The sequence below is a fragment of the Octopus sinensis genome, linkage group LG8, assembly GCF_006345805.1.
Source record: "Octopus sinensis linkage group LG8, ASM634580v1, whole genome shotgun sequence".
NCBI lineage: Eukaryota > Metazoa > Mollusca > Cephalopoda > Octopoda > Octopodidae > Octopus > Octopus sinensis.
Window position 1 is genome coordinate 18,873,012 of NC_043004.1, and position 21,686 is coordinate 18,894,697.

Genomic DNA, 21,686 nt, shown 5'->3' on the forward strand with positions numbered 1-21,686 from the left:
TGTAGTGGTTTCTTTTGCTTTTTTTCTCTCTTGGTTTTCTCGCTGTAGTGGTTCACCAATGTAACGGCAAGCTAATTAGGGAAAAATGTGATGTCCGATATATAGCCCAAATTTTCTAGGAGCTTTTTGTACGGGGTGGGTTGAGGATGGACAGAATGCACCAGCCTAGTCGCATGCTACAGCTGTCGACATCTACGAAACCACACTTCGTGGGTAGGTCGATCATCACGTCAGGAAACAAACTTAGTTGTTAGAGGCTATTTGAGGTGCACGCATTATGAGAATATTTTCTCAGTAATGGGAACTTATCCCGTCTATAACAACCTTGGAACCATGATGTAATAATAGCCAAAATTAACCAAAAATGTCGATGAACCTGCAGGGGCAAGTCCATTTCATGCAACAGTATCGTGGAGCTAGACGAATTTCTAGACGCCCGATTTGGTCGACATATGTAGGTGAACAAGAAAGGGAATTTTAGCCAGAAATTGGCTGCGAATATTCGACGTTGGCGTTCTGTTGAAGTTTAATGTCAGACAAAGGCTACAGCATTCTCGTCGAATGTTATATCTTTATGGATAAACGATTACACAGCAAAAGTGTAATAGCAATATAATCGAAGCAAACGGCAGTAACCACACGGAACGTAACAGGAATCTTTAAGAATCAACAATCTAACACGCTAACTCTCTCTCTCTCTGCCGCCCCTCTCTCTCTCTCTCTCTCTCTCTCTCTCTCTCTCTCTCTCTCTCTATATATATATATATATATATATATATATATATAAACGTTTGGAAGCGGCGAAGACAAAAACTTTTCCCGTTGGCTAAGGCTTCGTCAACTTTTATACAAGCTTGATCTGAAAAGGAGAATGAGGGTGGAGAAGAAAGTTGTTAGGTGGATAAGAGTGGCAATCATGATCTAAGAGAACGGGCCTGTTCTGAGAATGCTTCTGTAGACTGAATTTGGACAGCTGGAAGAAAGCTGTTGCTTCAGTGTACGAGATATCTGCGGGTTTCTCCAAGGAGCCATCATAATTTTTTCTTTTTGTTTTTGCCATTTTTGTTGCATACTCACTTTAATTATAATCTTACGTCCTGAATCATTCTTTTGAGGCCTTGTGATAAATAAATAAGTCATCAGCTTCGTCGACTTCGTCATCATCATTAACATCATCATCCACGTTATTATTGCGGTTGTTATTCATGCCGTGTCTTTATCAAACCATTTCACATTTCTTATGCATCCTTGCGTATTATGTGTATTATTTCAAAATCAAACCAACAACAAGTGGAAGCGAACAACAGTAATGTAGGTATCTCATAGATTTTATTATTTTCAACTTCCATTTCAAGCATCAATAATAATTTCCAACAGAAGCTGGTGTCAGTGGAATACCCCTCTGTTCCATCTATTAGGAAATATATTTTCAGAACCTACATTCACCGAATAGATTTTTCTTTAAAGAAATGTAACGTTTTATAAGTGATAATTAACATGAAAATTAATATTAGTTACAAAGAAAGTAGATTTGATGGAGTTTATGCAATTAAGAAAATTAGAGTTCGTGCTAAACATATTCCAACGAACAATTGAAACACAATATTCATATTTATTTTGGTTAAATGCAAGACCTTACATTTGTAGATAGGCCTGAAGAAATATTGAAACTTCCTTACTTTCGTTCCTAAGGTTACTATAAGTACATATGGAGTCAACTGTCTTCAACAGTAAATCAAAATACTCTACAGTCTCGTCCAACGTGGAATTAACGACATATCACGTAATGGCTTCGTTGGATGAGCAGAAACTCTTCCGGCTGAGTGGATGATTCTGTTATGTTCATGTTGTTCTGAAGATTATTGGCGGCAGAAGTGAAATGAATTGTATTCAACTGCGAATAAAATTCGACTTGCCAAATCATTGAAAACATTGACTTATTATAGAACAATCGCAACTTTTTCAATATTATCCAATGATCGACACCGTCTATCGTCAGTGTGCCAAACCTAAACTTCGGGAATTATTAGTGAAACAAATATTATTTCTGACAGCTCCTTTAACTCTTGCCTTTACAGTTTTCTGAGTGATGAGCTTTAACAAAGCTCACTAAACTAGACGGAAGCTATTTTTACCGTGTGGGATTTAGCATATGATTTAGTAGAACCCATTAACGAATTATTGCAGACAAAACTAATAAATATTTGTCAAATGTTTTTATCTTTTTCCACATCATTGATTTTGTTTGTAAAATGAAACAGAAAATATATTAGAGAATAAAAGAAAGTAACACTCCATAGGAGATAATATTTGTAGATATTTCTGATTCAAAGTAACCTTAGTTTCCTAGTTTATTATTTGCACGGCAGAAACATATAATCATTAAAGAGTTGATGTTTATTTTATGTTTTGATGTCATATATTATTTATGTATTATGTTCCGTACAATAAACTTGCATACTTTAGTGTGTGATTACACAAGAGTAGATATCATCACCTGACCAACTGAGCGTGGAAAGTGGTTTGATTTCCGATTGTAGATAACTCACTGCACTTAGATCACTACTTCGTTTGGGATTGGCATATACGTCAAAACAACAAATATACCTTCATTTGAAGCAAATGGGATGGTTTAACTGTTGGTGGAATCATCAGATGATATAAAAATTGTTGTTTATCACATCACTCTCCATAGGGTGCGATAGAACATAGTTAAGTTCCAGGTTCGGTGACTTAATACTAAACGTTACGCATAAAGTTTTCAAATCTGCATAAAGATGAAATTTCAGTTTTATCTCTACAGCAGGGTGATGACAAAATTCTTTTATTCTCCACAGCATTCGCTATTTTCCTCACATTAGCTGCTTCATTTCTTCTCCTCATATTACTATATTCTTACACTCCTATTTTCCTCGCAACTCTTGCTGTTTCCGTCTTTTTTCAGCCCTATCTCGGTCTGCTGTATGTCTGGCTGCCTGCATGTATCTTTCATATATACACATACTATCATAACTTGGCTTCTTGAACGAAGAGGCTGTCCTCGTCGACTGCAGGTCCGCTTGGGGCTGATGTAGCTAATACAAGCTGGCAGGCCTCAATACAGCTTCTGCAAAACATATTTTGTTCTGGGTTCGGTATTAGTGTATCATGGACTTCACACAATGTTTTTTCGTTCTCACAATTAGCCCTGTGTGTCCATTGGCGACAGGGAAACACATTGGTGACTGGCCTTGCGAGTGGAAGCTATATTAAACCACTGAGTTTGCCGATGTAAGAAGAATCGCAAGGTTACGTCACACCCTCTTTTTACCTTTTCTTTGGTGTTCCTCTGTTACCGAGGGACGAGAGTTTGCCAGATTGCGCAGTAATTAGCAAACATGAGCTCCATCGTTTCACTTTCCCGGACAGGAAATCACTTTGTCAGAGCGTACAGGACTATCACTTGTCCGACGTACTAATGGTTCTGTCAGCTCGCCGCCTTAAGTTACCTTATTTATTAACAAGATTCAGATATCCCTTAAGTATAAAAAAATGAAGTCTTTGAGAAACCAGTTTTTATTTTCTGGATAATTATCTCTCATTTTCACTAAGTGTCGTTAACAATTGCCGCTGAATTCTGATTTCTTTCTCTAACTAAAATACAAATTTCAATTAATAGAGAATATGTTTTAAGTACGTCTGTTATTATATCTCTTCCGATTTGATTTATCTATATTCATACAGTTGGCCGCATTGAGTAACTCGTCATTATATGTTAAAATTATACACATATAAATATCATCACACAAATATGCATATACACACTTGACTGATACTTTCGCTCGTTTATTTCTATAATTACTTTCAATTTAGTAGAAAATAGTACGTAAAGGTCTAATTAAGCAATTAATCATTTCTTTCTATACAACTCTTCCACGTATTCATTGGCAGAGTTCACAAACTACTAATGCATTTCCGCTGATTTAAGTTAATTAGTTTTGCAATCGGAATCATACCTAACGGTAAGATTAGTTTACTTCAAGACAAATGTGTAAATTAATTTATCACATAAACCAATTGCATTCTGCAAGCTGACCATTGAGCAGACTACTTAATAATCCGTCAAACTAGAAAGACACAAGTTTATTACAGTACCACCGTTTCAAAACTGACCAATGTAGACAAGCATGTTCTCTTCTATGAAACTACGGTTTCTCTTGACTATCCTAACACGGAATGAGAACGATTGGTTTATTGCAGTGTCCTGAGTGTTGTTTTTCTATGGAGTTGGGTCCCTAGGATTTGTTTTTATCAAATAGCGTATATTCAAATCGCAAATATTATTCTCACTATGAGCCCAACGTGAACACAGAACAAGAAATTAATGAAATACTGATTAATTACATAACACGTGAAGTCGAATGTTTATTTATTTCTCTTCTAGTTGCTGTAAAGAATTGTATTGAATCTTATGTGTTTTTATCGTGGGTATTATGCTGTCATGGAGATACAAGCAGTAGTTTCATTGTCTGTGGACCTGAATCTTTTACAAAGCTATTTATGGAACCTAGTATATTGAGTCTTGATGTATGGAAAAATAATACAACCATCACGTGATTTATTCTGGGAAAATATAGAAAAAATTAATTATTGCATCACTTGCATCCATTTCCATTCTTTATTGTGCCAACTAATCTAAAGTCCTTCTGATAAAATATTATGCAAAAATTGAGCATAGACCAAACGAGAATGGAAATGAAATTCTATTCCAAGTGAAAATGGGCACTTCAGTTTTGTTCAGGAATATATGAATGACTCATTTCTGTTCTTCCTATATATTTTTTACTTTCGAAAGAAATCAACATTTTGTAAATGATTTATATAAGTGATGTGGATCAAGAAATAAGCTCTCGACATATTGTCTACGATATGCTTTTTATTCCAATTTACAGGTATTTCGCTTATCTCTGATGATATACCTTAAAAAAGCTTAAATGTCACAATATCTCTAGAGAAATAACACGCAAAGCTCTCTAAATTTACCGCCATCTGAAATAATGGAGATAATTTTCCAAACTGCTTTTACTGTATTGAAAGGAAGTCAACCATATGTAGCAATGGCTTCAGAAAAGTAATAAATATAAAAATCAGGAATAAATGATAAAATATTATTCCATAGGTGTTTCAGTTAATGCCTTTTTGATGTGTCTATTATGAAAACGAAAGTTAGTCCCCAAAGGCGTAATATAATAAATATAATAAATAAAACTATGGAATAAAATAATCCTATGGAACTATTTTCTGACAGTTATAATCTCATTTATTTAGACAAAGCGAAAACAAATAATGAATTGTCCCATAGCACACTACTTACTATGACATGTCTCGAATAAAATAGATAAGCAATCAATATTTGTAGTTGTTGTTTCAATGGTTATTGAACAGGTGCTTTGATCACAAGGTGATGAAAGCAAATAAAACATTCCATGTGGAATGATAAGTTTATAAAGGAAGATTAAAACGAATTCGTTTTACTAAAATATAGTTGGGTCTTCCTAACTAAGCATAACAAATGGGCTCTTTTAAATGTCATATATGCACAGAGCAATTAAAGCATACATAATGAGAAAAGTATTTACATGTAAAATAGTACACAATAAAGAGAGATGTGTTTGTAAAAATAATGAAGTTGTAAAATAAATTCTTTACAATAGTTTATCACATCGGTGACTATTAATGTGCATTATTCCATAAGGATATACTTTCTTTTAGCCCTAAAGCGAGATTATTTTACTGTGATGACACATTCATTCTTAATAAATTACAGTGGATTCAAACGTGATTATGCTATTCGCTGTCGAGTTTCGTCACTGGAGAACAACTTCACGTTTCAGAGAAATGTATGCACATTTCTTGAGTGCAAGGAAACTTTAGGACATCGTTTCGACATCACTGTCTGCCCAATTAAAACGACTTCACGCTGAAGAATCTAACAAGAATGTGTGGCTCTTGTTAATATCGTCAGCCAAGAAATTACTTACAAATACACATGTTGATATCTGCCTACCGATTGTGTGCACTGTGAATAGCGATAATCAAAACGATGAATTACATAATTATTCTTAATACTTTGCAGTAGATTCGAACTTGAATATGTCAATCTCTCTTGACTTTTATCATTGAAGAACAACTTCTTTTAGACGAATGTATTTCATGAGGCACATTTTAATTCTAATATTTTTGAAAATTATTGGAAATATGATATATCATTATGACTTTGACATTCATTATCTAGACAATTACTATGTAAATATCTTCTGTGAATAGTTTTGTAAATCGCCTTCAGTATATTGCTATAATAAACTGTTGTCACCAGATAGTGAGATGCCACACAATGACTGATGGATTTAGAACGCAATTAGAGAGAAACAGAAATAAAGTAGATGATGCAGATAGTTAGGAACAATACAAAAATACAGAAAATGATATTGGAGTAATTAAGCTGATTTTCTGTATATATATTCGCCATCAATATATGTATAATTATCACTGATCTATTATCATGTTTGTGTGAACAGATAAGGATTAGGTTACATATATGGTCATATGATTTGAAGTTCAACAGATTATATAAATTACTTTAATACTATAGGATAATTGAATAATTGATTGAAACAAAGCAAAGAAATGACAGCGTGAACATTTCTACTCAATTAATAGAACAGCTAGAAGTTTAATGCTGTCCTTACGTCAGTACATGTGCGCGGTTATAGAGATCACGTTGACTATTGATGGTTTCTGTTCACATCTCACTTCAATCTACGGTAGCCTCAGCTGTAAAGTGTATTGTGTGTGATATTTATTGTCGATTGAGAATATTCTGAGACATGCGCACGCCGCACACACACACACACACGCGCGCGCGCGCGCATACACACATGCACACAAGTTGAAACACATACACATACCAAAACATATTATTTGTTTCGGGCAATGGGCTGTAACTATGCCATTTTATTTATTCAAAAGGCGGTGTTTCAGCATAACTACAGTCCACTGTTCCATGGCAGTATTGTCATGCCAAGGATTCCTGGAAATTCTCCAAAAATCCTCTGAAACAGACCAGCCAGGTAATTCTCGTCCACGTCCAAAACGAGAGCGTTTCACACTCGCTCGCCACTAACCCAATATAGAACGCCAGAGTGGAGCTTTCACCGACAGCATGGCCCCAGCAATAGAGGACTGTGAGTGCCTGAAGACACACTAGGTGGCAAGCACCCTGCCTCGGTCTACGCTTCCTCTAGGACTGCTGTTCAGTCAAGGAGAAGAGCTTCGGAGACCGAGTCTGACAAATGGTGGCCATCCCTGCTCACTGTCAAGGAAGCGCTGTGGATGTAGCCTCGGCACATGTCTTGCTTATCAGAAACCACAGTATGTCCACTCCTCCATTCAGCTGCAAATGAAGCTCCTGTCCCGTCCTTTCCGTAGAAAGCGGAAGAGTATGCGCTCCAGTTTGGTCAGATGTAAACTGGGGCAAGATACGACGGCCAGGCGGAAATATATAACGGATGCATTTGCCACCTCTGAGTGAGCTTTCGGACATTGCTTTCTTTCGGTTCATTTCTGTGTGAGATTGACTAGTCTGCTCGTTACTTAGTATCAATTCTACGCCCGGAGATTCGCACAAACCAGAGCCCGAGCAATTTAACCGGTCTCTCTGTTCAGCGTCCCACGACGGTTGCGGTGGATATCTGCTAAGAGACTGCCAAATAATTCGGGTATATAGCGGCTTTCGTTCCCTCGTTTCTTAGAATACACACGTTAGCTCTGACAGTGGATACTTCGAGCTTAGCATTGAAGAATAGGTCCCTGGCCAATATTGCCGAGAGGAGGTCAGTTGCGATGCCTTTCCTAAGTGTCTCTTCTAAGCTTCAAAATTTCCCTGTATTCTTGATGCCTTACTAATGCCTAATAGAATATCCTTATGGCAAACCCTCATTTATTGTTGACGATTAACCTCGTTATCGCCCGCTTAACTAATTCTCTAGTCCGGTCTCCGTACGGTGGGAATGACGCGATCAGCTTCAGCTACCGGATCTCTACCTACAAAACTATCTAGGTTGACTGTGCAGATCACAAATTTGTAGTTTGTATAGATGACATCTTATGCTATCATTATCTACTGGCCTGTTGAATACTCTATCTAGATACGACCTAGATGACTAGATGCAGATCGTCCATGTCATATTCGGGAAAAACAGTCGGTACCTTTTAGATAGTCTGAGCAGGTTTGTGAGGCATTTGCAACCTTCACTTCTAGCAGCCAGGCCCTTACAATCTAAGCAAACCTCAAAGATATCGTTCTAGTCACCCATTAGCACGAAAAGTCGGGACGTTCCCAGGAAATCCTCCCTACGTCTGAAGATATCCGATTGCTCTGCTTCTGTCGGAGCATAAACAGCCACCAGAATGAAAGAACCTCTGTCGCTACTGTTCACATTCGGAACAACCAACTTAACTTCTGTGTCCAGGAAGATGACACTTATCATGAGACATAGAAGTTTCCAGAGCAACACTGAAGTTCCACTCCCCGTTTCCAGCTGAAGTGGGGACGAGTAAATCTCGTACCCACGGAAAGGGCGAACGAAAGCTTGTCGATTGGAGAGTCTGGTTTCAGTGATACTCACCTCATCTAAACTTAGTGACCTAAGGTCATTGAATAGTGGCCCTGTTTCCAAGGTGACCCCAGGCTACACGTATTAATACTACCTATTCTGTGAAAAGCCATGTTTGTCAGATAATAGGAGATTGGAGTCTATCACCTTATTTACGTGGATGCACAGATGTTCTATCTTAGCTATTTGTGGGTGTCTCCACAAGCATTTCCTTGTAGAAACTTTTGGTCCCACAGAAAGCTCCCATTCCTTTGAGATATTTCGATTTCAATTTGTTGTTGGTTGGTTACATTGTTTTCATAATTGTTTTACGTGTATATGACTGTTATGTCGGGGTGCGATATATTAATTTAGAATAATGCTTGTTTTGTTAAGTTCTTGATGTATATGCTTATGGCTGAGTATGATGGCTTGGGAGTGTTCATGTTGTTCAGGATTGCTATGTGTTTTGGCTTGTTGGGGTATTTGTGATGTTGCTGATGTTTGTAATGTTATAGATATTCGTAACTGTGTTGCTCTTCAGTTTGTGGGTGTGTGATTCTGTATCTCCTCCTCTAATCACTTTAATTTTAGTCTTGTGGTGAACTTTTCATTTTGTAATTTGTTTCTTTATTCCTTTTAAGAGGATCCATTCTGGTGGTTTTCCCAGACTTTTCCTCACTAGCATTTGTCGATTTGGTCCCGCACTGTTCGCTCCAGTCTCCTAAATTTTCTTGAAATACATTTGTAGATGATAGTTTTTTTTCTAGTATCTTCTTGTATTTCTTTTGGCGTGTCTAGAAATATTATTTCGCCCTTCTAATTTTAAGTTCGCTTTGGTGTCACTTAGCATTTTTTTCTGACACGTCAACTTTCTCGAGTCGACGACACGCTTGTACAAAACATTTCCCATTTTGTTTAGAAAGAAGAACGACCGCTGTTTCCATTGCATTAATGTTTTGTGTTAGTGGTGGTGGAGGTGGTGGAGGTCGTGTTTGTGTCATAGTTTTATCCTGCTTGTCACTACGGCAGCATCTTCTGTTGCTTGTTGTTTGTGACTTGTCTCTCAACCATTTCAGTGGTGGGAAAATCATGTCATAATGACTTTTCCATCAGGCATCACTTTCCTCGATATTGGAAGCCCTATTGTTTTATTTTGTGTTGAAAATATGAAATTCTGAATTTCCGACACACCAACTCGCCGTATGCAAAGCGAGCTGGCTTATTTAGTAAACAGTCCAATAAAAATTCGGAAACCAACGAAATTCAAAGTATATTTACGAGCCACGAACAAGCATCACCTCTTTCTAAATACAAATAATAATAATAATAATAATAATAATAATAATAATAATATAATAATAATAATAATAATAATAATAATGTGGAGTATAAATTAAGACATGACAGAGTTGGCCAATATCTCCACTGGCTAATAAGTCGGCATTACAATATCAAAACTGCCGACAAGTGGTATAATCACCACCCTGAGGCTGTAACTGAAGGAGAAAATGTAACCATTCTGTGGGACTTTCCAGTACATACAGACCGAACCATCAAGGCCAATAAACCAGATATTGTTGTGAAAGACCAAAACAATAAAGTTTGCTTATTGATCGACATGAGCATCCCCTGTGATCATAATATCTCAGCGAAAGAGTTTGACAAGCTCAGAAAATATAAAGACCTACTCATTGAAATTGAGAAAATGTGGCATCTCAAGGCGGTTACAATACCAGTAATCGTAGGAGCACTAGGAATGATCAAGAAGGGAACCGAAAAATATATGAGAATGATCCCTGGCTAACCATCCCTGCAAGAAGTGCAAAAGATTGTCTTAACTGGTACATCACACGTATTGAGAAGAGCTTTGTCGATGTGAGAACTGTTGCTGCTCATGTATTTTAATTTAACTTAAAAAAATAAAAAATAAAAAAAATGAACGAACTACTGAGTTTGGTTTAATGGCCTACCAATGTATACTATGAGTTTCTTTGCCCTAGGAGTCGGGAAGACACTCGGCAAGAAATGGAAGCAAATTTGAAAGAAGAAAAAAAAATAGTAATAATGATAATGATAATAATAATAATAATAATAATAATAATAATAATAATAATAATAATAATAATAATAATAATGATAATAATGCTTTCTAATCTATGTATCAATACCAATATAGAGCTGCGCACAGTAGTGTAGTGAAAGAACGTGATAAAAAGTAATAATAATAATAATAATAATAATAATAATAATAATAATAATAATAATAATAAAGCTAGGCGCATGAAAACCCGTGCCAAAACTGCGGCCTTAGATATTCTGAATAATAAATGGCAAGAAAAACCTCTCTATGGCAAATACCCAAAGAGAGCGAATAATGCAGATATCGACAAAGCCCTGACCCATCAATGGCTAATGGCCTCTGGCTTAAAATCTGAAACAGAGGGGTTTATCATAGCAGCTCAAGATCAATGCCTACCAACAAGAAACTACCAGGCCAACATATTAAAGATCAGAAGCAGTCCAACGTGTCGTGTATGCAAGCAACAAAATGAAACCATTGACCATGTGGTCTCCAAGTGCAGTCTTCTAGCGCCTACAGAGTATCTCAACAGGCACGATAGAGCTGCACAATATATTCACTGGGTAATCTGTAAAAACCTGGATTTGCCCCATGAAAAAAAGTGGTGGGAACACAAACCACCCCCAGTGCTTGAAAATGACCACATCTCACTCCTCTGGAACTTCACCATTCAAACTGACAGGAAGATAGATGCAAATAGGCCAGACATCATATTGAAAGACTTCAAACAAAGAACATGCCTCCTCATTGATATGACTGTCCCAATCGATATAAACGTATCTGTCAGGACCTACCAAAAACTGAGCAAATATAAAGATCTTGAAATAGAAATCAGCAAAATGTGGAAGCTGAAGACTAAAACAATACCTGTTGTCATAGGTGCCCTGGGAATGATAGCAAAAGGGGCTGATAGCTACCTAACTCAGATACCAGCAAACCCAAAAATGGCAGAAGTTCAAAAGATAGTGCTCATGGGAACTGCTCATATCCTACGCAAAATACTCTCTATGTAACCTCAAGGTTTAAAACAACCATAATTTTCGGTTTAAAAAAAAAAAAAAAAAAAAAAACTTTTTTTTTTTTAGACATTCATTAGTACAACATCCCCACCCCCCAAATATATGGCACACTAGGCATAACAACAACATGAACTTCCAACCCTGTTGTCTCTTGAGGTCTCTGGGTGAGACTTGGAGCCAACTTGTACAAATATAAAGCAAAAGTCAAACATAGAATAATAATAATAATAATAATAATAATAATAATAATAATAAAACTAATCATAACGAACACGATGATGTGCTTGAACGAACTCCCTGGGAGGAAAGATTAACTCTTTTATTACTGTCAAGTTGGTTTTAAGAAAAGGTAAAAAAAAAAATGGAAGAAAACTATTCTTTAATGTCAATCATCTCAGGAAATCGAACGAATTTTCTGAAAATTGTAAACAACACGCGAAGTAACGATATCAAATCTATGGGTTGCCGCAGCAATATATATGCGTGAAAATGTAAACAACACGAGAGGCTGCGATAACTATTTATAACGGAATTGTGAACGAAATTTTGAATATTAGAACCAATCATATATGCATTTGCACATATGCGCATTACTATTTGACGCTTATAAATCAGCCAATAAAATATTTGTGTTCAAGCAATTCACACATAAACACATAATAGCCTCCATATCTACAACACAAAACTAACAAGCATCGATCAAGTTTCGTTCTTTAGTTTCTTTTTAAACAGCAGAAAGAGATATCTGTGCTCATTGATAAAGCTCTCAAGAAATAGCAGTGAATTTCGTCCTTTGAGCATCGGGCACTAAATATATGCAAGATCCCTCCTTTCGTAAAAGGTTTTCTACAACACAGTTTGCGAATGTGGAACACGAACTTATTTCTCAGCCAGGAGAAAGGCTGGTATGTGTCAGAGAATATCAAAATAGTTTGTGGAATATTCCAGGGTGATTCACTCTCCCCTGTCCTCTTCTATCTGTCCCTCATTCCCTTGTCCCAGGAGCTGAATAGAAGAAAATACGATTTTAAAATGTTTGATAAGATCATCTCCCTTGCTCTGCATGGATGATCTGAAATTATATGCAAAAGATAAGAATTTGAAAGGGTTATTAGTGACTATGAAAACATTTAGCGATGAAATCATTAAGGAATTTAGCCTTGATAAGTGTGCAAAAACTTCAAACGTGGTAAAGTGACAGCTATTAACATGATCTAACTTGATCTTGACACATCTGTCAAGGATACGGATCAAGAAGGCTTTTATAAGTATCTTGGGGTATGCGTAGAGAAAAGGATTTGGCACTGGTCAATGAATGACATCAGGAAAGAGTATTATAGACGTGTCAGAATGATCCTGAATATTGAGCGGAACTTCGTGAATAGAATAACATCTATCTCCCACATTCTCAGGAAATTTCTCCCCACCTAATATATACGTGTCTGTGGTTGAAACCCGACTGGAAGATTAAATAATAATATTATTCCTTGGCAGTTCCAGTTGTTATTTACAGTGTCAATGTGTTGAACTGCAATAAGAACGAAATAAGCAAGATTGATAGGAAAATCTGTAAGCTGCTGACTTGCAATGAGATTCTCCACCCAAAGGCAGGCGCAGATCGTCTTTAACTTCCCAGAACTCAAGGAGGTCGAGGATTGAGCTAACCTGCTGCTACTACTACTACTACTACTACTACTACTACTACTACTACTACTATTGATAATAATAATAATAATAATAATAACAACAGTCAAGACGAAGTACGCGATTCGATTGTAATAGATATTTCATTGGTTGAACGATATTTTGAGGGAAAGTTTTTCTTTGTCGAGTTCAAAATAAAAAGTAGTAATAATTCAAATTTAAATTTAAAGTATGAACGAGAGCAACCAGCATCCCAAAATTGATGGAATTACATTATCAGTCTTTAAGTTTCGATTTTATAACAGGAGAAAGGAAAAAGACAGAAAAAGACAGTAAAAAAGAGGAAAGAGAAAAGGAAAGGAAAAACCAGGATATTTAATCAGTTCTGTATAAATTTGATGATATTCTGTCATTTTATTCATTCCTCCGGCTGATGAAATAGCTGTTTGAAACGAAGATATTTTTCGCTACATTCTGGTAACTTTCATGCAACACTTTTGAAATGGCAGCGAAATTTCGGTGCCAGTCAATCACTAAAGGAATTATGTCATCTATCGTATTGTGTTTGCTAAAATTATGCGTGAAGGGGTGACTATCTTTGCTAATCTTAGCTATTTCGTTTGCTATTTACTTTAATCGTAATCCACTGTAACCGCGTTTGATATAATGATGTACAAAGACGTTTGCATGTTTCCAGTAATCTGCTATGTCAGTACAAATCCGTTTCATCCTTATAAATTGAGATTTCGGATTTGACCGAATAATATGATGTGGAAGATCGGAGCGGCGATGGTGATAAATGTGGGATGATGTGGGCTTGCAGAAAACTACCTCCAGAAAACTTAACTTTTATGTACAAAAATTCAACGCTAGTTTTTGAAAAACTAGACGTAAATTTTATGCTGTACTTAAAGCCCTAGTTTTTAGCATAACAGTCACAGAAATGCAGGAAGTCCTTTAAATTATCAATGAACCGTAATCAGAGTATTGGTTCATGACCATGAAGGGATTTGAATGTTTACAGTAACTTTGTGCCGAATTTCGCCATGATGACATTAGAGAAATTAAATACCATAGGAGTACCCATGGCGCAACACTTTGTCAGGTGGTAAAATCTTTGTCTAAACTTCATTGTGTTACTTTGTAAGACAAACCTCAATATCTACAGAGAAAATTTGATGGAATACTTTTGTTTGACCGCATTTGGAAGGCATCCATGCATGCTTCTACTCCTTCATCGTGGTCAATATTGGGATGTAAGGAAGAAACATCCATGGTTACCAAAAACAGTTCTCGACACGGCCTCGGTACTTAAAAAAGTTCTTGATTTTAGACACGAAATCAAAAGTATCTCAAATATAGGAACTTGATCATTTTGCGACAGGGTGTAGAAAGCCATCCGGCCATTCCAAAATCTTGGCTGTGCAACATTCATATCCGCTGCAAATTAGGTGCATTGGAGGAAAGTTTTCGAACTTGTGTATTTTAGGAAGAGCATAAAATACAGGTGTTCTTTCTGACCGTAAAAGCCTGGATTCGGTCTTATTAACGAAATGGTTTTCCTCCACTTCCTAAGTTATTTTGTCAAGTTCCTCTCTGCAATTGGGGTTTGGATCAACAGGTAATTCTTCATATGAAGTTTCGTCATTTAAAACTTCTTCACAAGCTGAAATATAGTCACTTTTGTCCAGAATTTTCCTTTCGTTTCTTCCTCTTTCCTAATTTTTACTGTCTTTTTTTTTGTCTTTTTCATTTCGCCTGTTATAAAATTGAAACTTAAAGACTGGTGATGTTATTCCATCAATATTCAAAGTAATCGAACATAAACAATGAAATCGGTTATTTCCATTGAGTGTTTAAAAAATATTTTACAGGTGCTATGGGATATTTCCCTTGTGTGTTTAAAAAATTGTTATATGAGGTAGATATAAAGGTCCATTCCAGGGGCCGTATTATCGAGTTTTTCAGCAATCTAAGTATGTCACGAGGTTTCCAGACGTGAGTTCTACTGACGTGTCAAGTCTCATCAAAATCAATAAAACGATGTAGGAGGCGTTAGTTAACAACGCCACAAACAAACACACACCAATGTTCCACATATGTAGTAGATAAACAAAACGTTCAAACAGTAAGACTTAAAATAAGATGTCACCTCTGTTAATATCATCTGGGGACAAATTTATAATTGATGGTATCAACAGCAGTAACATATGTGGTTGCAGGCAAAAAGCATTATTTAGCTATAAATTACAAATTAGCACGAAGCGTAAGGACACGGAAAAGCATCAACCTGCTAGAAATAAGAGCTAAACTCTTAATTAAACCATCGTAAGGCACCAAGATAAATAAAAGAAATAAAAGAAATAAAATTAGGCGAGGAAACAAAAAGAATTAATACGCTCAAAAGCAAAACTATGAAAGATTAAGCTACTTAATCTTTCATAATTTTGCTTCTGAATGCAATAATTATTTCCGTCTCTTCGCCTACTGTTATTTCTTTGTGATCTTAATGATTTACGCTGGTTTAATTAAGTATTTAGCTCTTATTTCTAGCAGATTGATGCTTTCCTACATCGTTATGCTTCGTGCTAATTTGTAAATATATGTATGTATGTATGTATGTATGTATGTATGTATGTATGTATGTATGTATATATATATATACAAGTTCCTCTCTCTGATTCACACACTTATTGCAGCAATCCTTCAGTTTTTCTAAGTCCTCTAAAAGGATTCGGAAATTTGCTTCTTCAACCAGACATTTCGCTGTACCCTTAAAGCCAAGGACTTTTCAGCTTACCCGCGTGTCTATATATCAGAAATAACGATAATCACAAGCTTATATTATTATATCCTACGTGCTTTTCACCATTATGATTGCCTGGGACCCTGTTTTGGATATTTCAAGTGTGTTGGAGACTTAATCTGAACGCATCAGCAGGGAACACCTTATTGCATTACGTTACAAGAATTGTAAGATGGTGAGGCATTTTATAAGTATTTTGAGAGGGAAATAGAAAACAATTTAGATTGAATGAAATAAGGGTTACGAAAGAAAAGAGAGGGACGGTGAAAGGCAAGTGAGACAAATAGTGAATAAAGAGGGGGGAATAGAGATAGAAAAAGATATAAAGAAATGGAGAGAAAGCAAGAAGAAGGAAATGTGGAGAGAAAGAAAATTAAAATAGAATAAAGATAAAAGTTTTCTCTCCACCCCACTTTAACCCTAAATTTTAAAAGTAACGTAGGCAATAAATATTTGTCTCCTTTAGATAAGCATTTTCCAATAAATCACAAATGCAAGAAGATTTTTAACAAACGATCGATTAAAATATACAGCTTCACCAAGCATGTATAATAAACTCCGTCGTATATGAGGCAGAAGTAACGGCATCACTTCAAACAAAATATTTGTCTTGAAAACATTACGTCGTTCGTTAAATGTCAGCTGTTGTACTCCATTATTTAATGTCAGTTAAATTCGATCCATTACCTAAATCACGTAGTTAACTGCACGTCTGCGCATATGATCACTTCAAAGTTGTAAGGTGACATTTATTGTTTTTACCAGATTTTTCTCTTTTAATTATTATGTATCTTACAGGTCCCCTAAATTAACTTTTTTAAGTAGTGTAACTTAAGCCGATATCAATGGTATATGATATATAACATGCCCACGAAATAATATTATTATGTATTTAATAATCTAACATGTAAGATATATTGTTCTTTAAAGCAAAGTCAACAAAAATATGTATATTAGAAAGTAAACAAAAAAATATTACAAATATTAACGTTATATTACGATTTCTCACAGACACTTCATTACAATAGAAGTGAAAAACTGATAGACTAAGATGGTAGTTTTGATTAGTTGTCTAATAGAATTGAGAGCTTTTGCTGCATAAGTCAGTGAAATAATCATTTGCTACAATACCAGTGGAAATCAAAGCAAATCTAGGATAATGAATATTTACGAGATTCATTGCATGAGTACCCTCAACATATATTGAAGGAAAATGTTGAATGAATCTGACAGGGAAATTAGCAGAATATTTCGTTGTAAGTCCTTTTGTAAGTCACTTGCACATGACAGACAACGTGCATAGAAGGTGAAGCGTGCTAAATTTATATGTAGTTACTCAGCTAGCTGAAAGCTGCAGCTAATTCCTTTCTTACCATACCATAAAATCAAGCATTTCAAAACCTCACACGTCTGAATATTTGAAATAAAAACTAAAAATCGACGAAGTTTGTTATAACTTCTACTGCGAATCGATTTCATACAACAATAACTGAAATTCGAAAGTTGATTTTGCTTTCCTTGATGAGTGACAACTCATCGGCATTTAATGAAGTCGTCCACTTGTTAGCATGATAGAATGTCTTTTACTTTCCACTTCGAAATCAATTATTATAATCTCAATATTAATTCACATATATTGTAAATTCCAATTTTTCTGTCACGGTTAAAAAAAGCAAACAATTCTGAGAAGAATTAAGTCTCCACAATAATATCCAGGTAGAACATTTGTTTTACTAACCAATAAGTTCTGAGAACAAATCATATTCTGAACCAGACTAAGAATATTTCTCTATCCAGCTGTCTAGCTTTCCGTCTGTCTCTGTATGTATGTATTCTCTCAGTGTGTGTGGAAAATGTATGGGGAGATAGGATAAGTAATTCTTCAAGCAGCTGCAACCGCGTGTGTGAGCGTGTATATATGAAAAACAATGAGACAACAAAGCAAAGGCTGTGTGAAATTTCTAGGACATCTATAAAGAGAAAGGTAGTCTTACAGCTGTTTTATGTTTATAAAAGATATCCCATCGCCAGAGACGTTATGAGAGAGTTAAATAGGAGGAAATAGTAGAGTTCAATATAAGAAAATATTTTGGAAAGGGAGAGATATAGGAAGTATAAAGGGAAATATGATAGTAAAGACATATCTTGGATGTGAAATTTGCTGTTACATTATCCAAGGAATGTGCTGTGTAGAATGTGTAAGAAGGCTTCTTGTCCATGGTATGTAAATTCCGATAGGAGTTCATACTATTTTATTACAAATGGATAATGTGAAAATATTAATTCCTTGTGCTTTTCATTCAAAGGAATCTTGTAGTGCAAATGAAAGTTTGAGAATATTCTGATAGGGGGAAAGAAGAGTGTAGATAACTATGTTAGAAGAAAGAAAAATGGTATTGCTCAATAGGATCAGAGGAGGAAAGAAGAACGAAAGAGGTACAGGAAAGGAAAAAGGAGTGCTGGAGGTGGTCAAGATATTGTGAGGGGTGAGGAAAGGAGACCTATCAGTAGATAAAAGGAATAGGAGAAGGGATAGAAGGAAGGGATAAGAATGTAAGGAAGGAATATGTGTGAGAAGTGGGAGGTGGGGTGATATGATTGAAAAGCCACTTATGTGTAGAGATAGATAAGGAATGTGGTACGGAGGCGGTCACTTAAAGTGAGTGGTAAACTTCAAAAAGGTAGGCAAGAATAAGATATAATGGTCATGTTACTAAAAATAGACGTAGGCATTTATATGAAGTCTGAGATTGTACTAGCTAAAGTGATAGTTGGGACCGACAAATCAGTGAAAGAAAAATATGCATGTAGTTATATGTACACGCGCACACATACATATGTGTATATACAATATTATATAAGCCAGCATGCTCACACATATATACATCATACACATATGCATACATTTATATATATATATATATATATATATATATAATTATTATTATTAAACAAAAAAAAAATTAAAATATTGAGAAATTGTAAAGTCAAATAAGGTTGTTGGAGGTTACCTAACGGTATATGGATTGTATGTTGATTTAGGTTGCATTTAGATCTGCGGTAAAATTTGAAGGTATGAAAAAAGCGGCGATTGCCTGTATCTAAGGCATCATACTTATTTAGTAGTAGTGAAGAGGTATGTTTTAATATGTGGAATGCATCTTTTAGGCATAGTTCACAGGCTGAGCATTAACCATGGTATGGAAGCACTGAATCTATTAGAGATCATCATAAGTTAAATGGAATATTCATATTTTAAGATGATATATGTGACTGGCGACGGTTGTGAATTTACTGTGTTTCTCATATCTAAAAGAATTGAGATGTTCAATGTATCTCTGTTTAAAGTTTACAGTTGACCCGATATATATATATATATATATATATAATATATATATATATATATATATATATATATAATTTACAAGATAAGGGCAAAAGAAAAATTCTAATGCCAAACATGCCGAAAAAAAGACAAAGATATTGTCAATAACCATTATAATTTATGTATCTCGAAACAAATAGAAATTTCTAAAAAAATTCGTTATTACCGTATTGGTCCAATTTCGGGGTTAATTCATAACAAATTTTCCCCTCTTCAGCGGCAAATACGCGAGATATAAGTGAAATACTTACTCATACCCATGGGTATGTTCTGGTTTAAGAATGATTGAAAGTTCACTTGAGAGGCCCTTTTCCCTATAGGTGAGGCTCATTGCGTAAAGAATACAAATTTAATTTAATTGTATTGCTGACATTTTTTAGTTGGAAAGAATTGGTTTTTGGAAATATGTTCTTTTGGGGGAAGATATTATTTTTCTCTTTGTGGTTTTTCATAAGATGGACATAAACAACGAAACCAGTTATGTTCTATAAAAGTCACTTAATGTAACAAATATAAAAATACTTATCCTATCCAATTAAAGAAATAAGGTAAAAGAATAAGTAAACATACTTTCGTGCTGTACACTTTTAATTTTTACCTATAACCTTTCATTTGCATGGACTCTTAACCGCTTTTCAACTGTATGTGTAAAAACAGTACACACACACACATACACACACACACACACACACACCACACACACACACACACACACACACACACACACACACATATATATATATATATATATATATATATATATATATATATGTTACCTACTTACATACATGAATATATGCATACATACATATACGGACATAGATACACAGACGAATTCGAACAGCAGAGTTATATACATTCATGCTTATGTAACATAATGCACTAGGAATTCTTTTATCTCTACCCAGAGGGCATTTCAAAATGACAATAGATAGCTATTTCATTATGTCTAAGGAAGACGAAGTTAATTAACTATAAACTATAGGATATTTTGCAGCATCTTTGATAGAAAGTATTCACTTAATTAGTCTAGACAGAATCCAAACTTCAGAATTTCCATTAGGCAAACCTACCTAATTTTTTTCCTTTTTTTTTTAATATCGCCCTCTTTCAAGGTTTTGCCCATTATATTTGCAAAGTCTTCATTCATCCAAAAATGAAATTATAAGCGTTGAAAAGATTTCCTTGGATGTGGTCTTTGAGATCGGCGCCTCCCTAATACATACGTCTCCCCTAATGCATACTTCCAACTTTATTTTTTCAATATTTTGTAATTTACTCACTGAAATGAATACATTTTCAAACATACATGTTAGAAAGCACAGTAATGTGGGTCATTTTGACCCATCATATCGGATAAAGTGCTTTGGAATATTTTAATGGTTAAAATTCAGCCATGCATGTACACAATTTAGTTATCATCGGCAATTCCTTTAATTTTCCAGGTGAACTAACATCCGAATTAAGTGGGTCTATCATCATCGGTTTAATTTCAAATGAAATAGCTTGAAGCATATTTCGTTCATGTCAGGCTTAACAATAATAAATGACCAGAGTATGTTTCGAGATTAATTTTGTGAAATGAAGAACATATTTCTGGCTGCCCAGGCACACTTTGACATATAACTTTAAAAGTTTTTGGTAATACTTTCAAACTAGTATACAATTAATCAAAGTAATGCATTTTCCTTGAAGTTTAAATGATACCTTATTAAACTTTTAAAATACTCAACGTTGATAATATGTATCAAGTTTTTTTTTAAACAATATGTACATTTTACAAACTTTCTAATACTGCTTATGAATCTTGATAAGAAATAACATTTGGCGAGCTATCTAACTATCGTATGTAAATGGTTTATGGTTCCTTATTATCAAGAGAAAACTTCCAGAGTAGCCAATCATGTTTGACATATGGTTAGTAATTATACTTTGGTAAATAATACAGAATCGTTTTTTGTTATAAGTATTTATCTATGAATAATGCAATGTAGCGATTCTAGATGCAAGAGGCCTTTATGCAACATGGTTATGGATTACATGTGCAACATAAATTATGAGGATAGTTTCCTCAACCTTTGCCAGTTAGAATATATAAGTTAAGACATAAAAATAT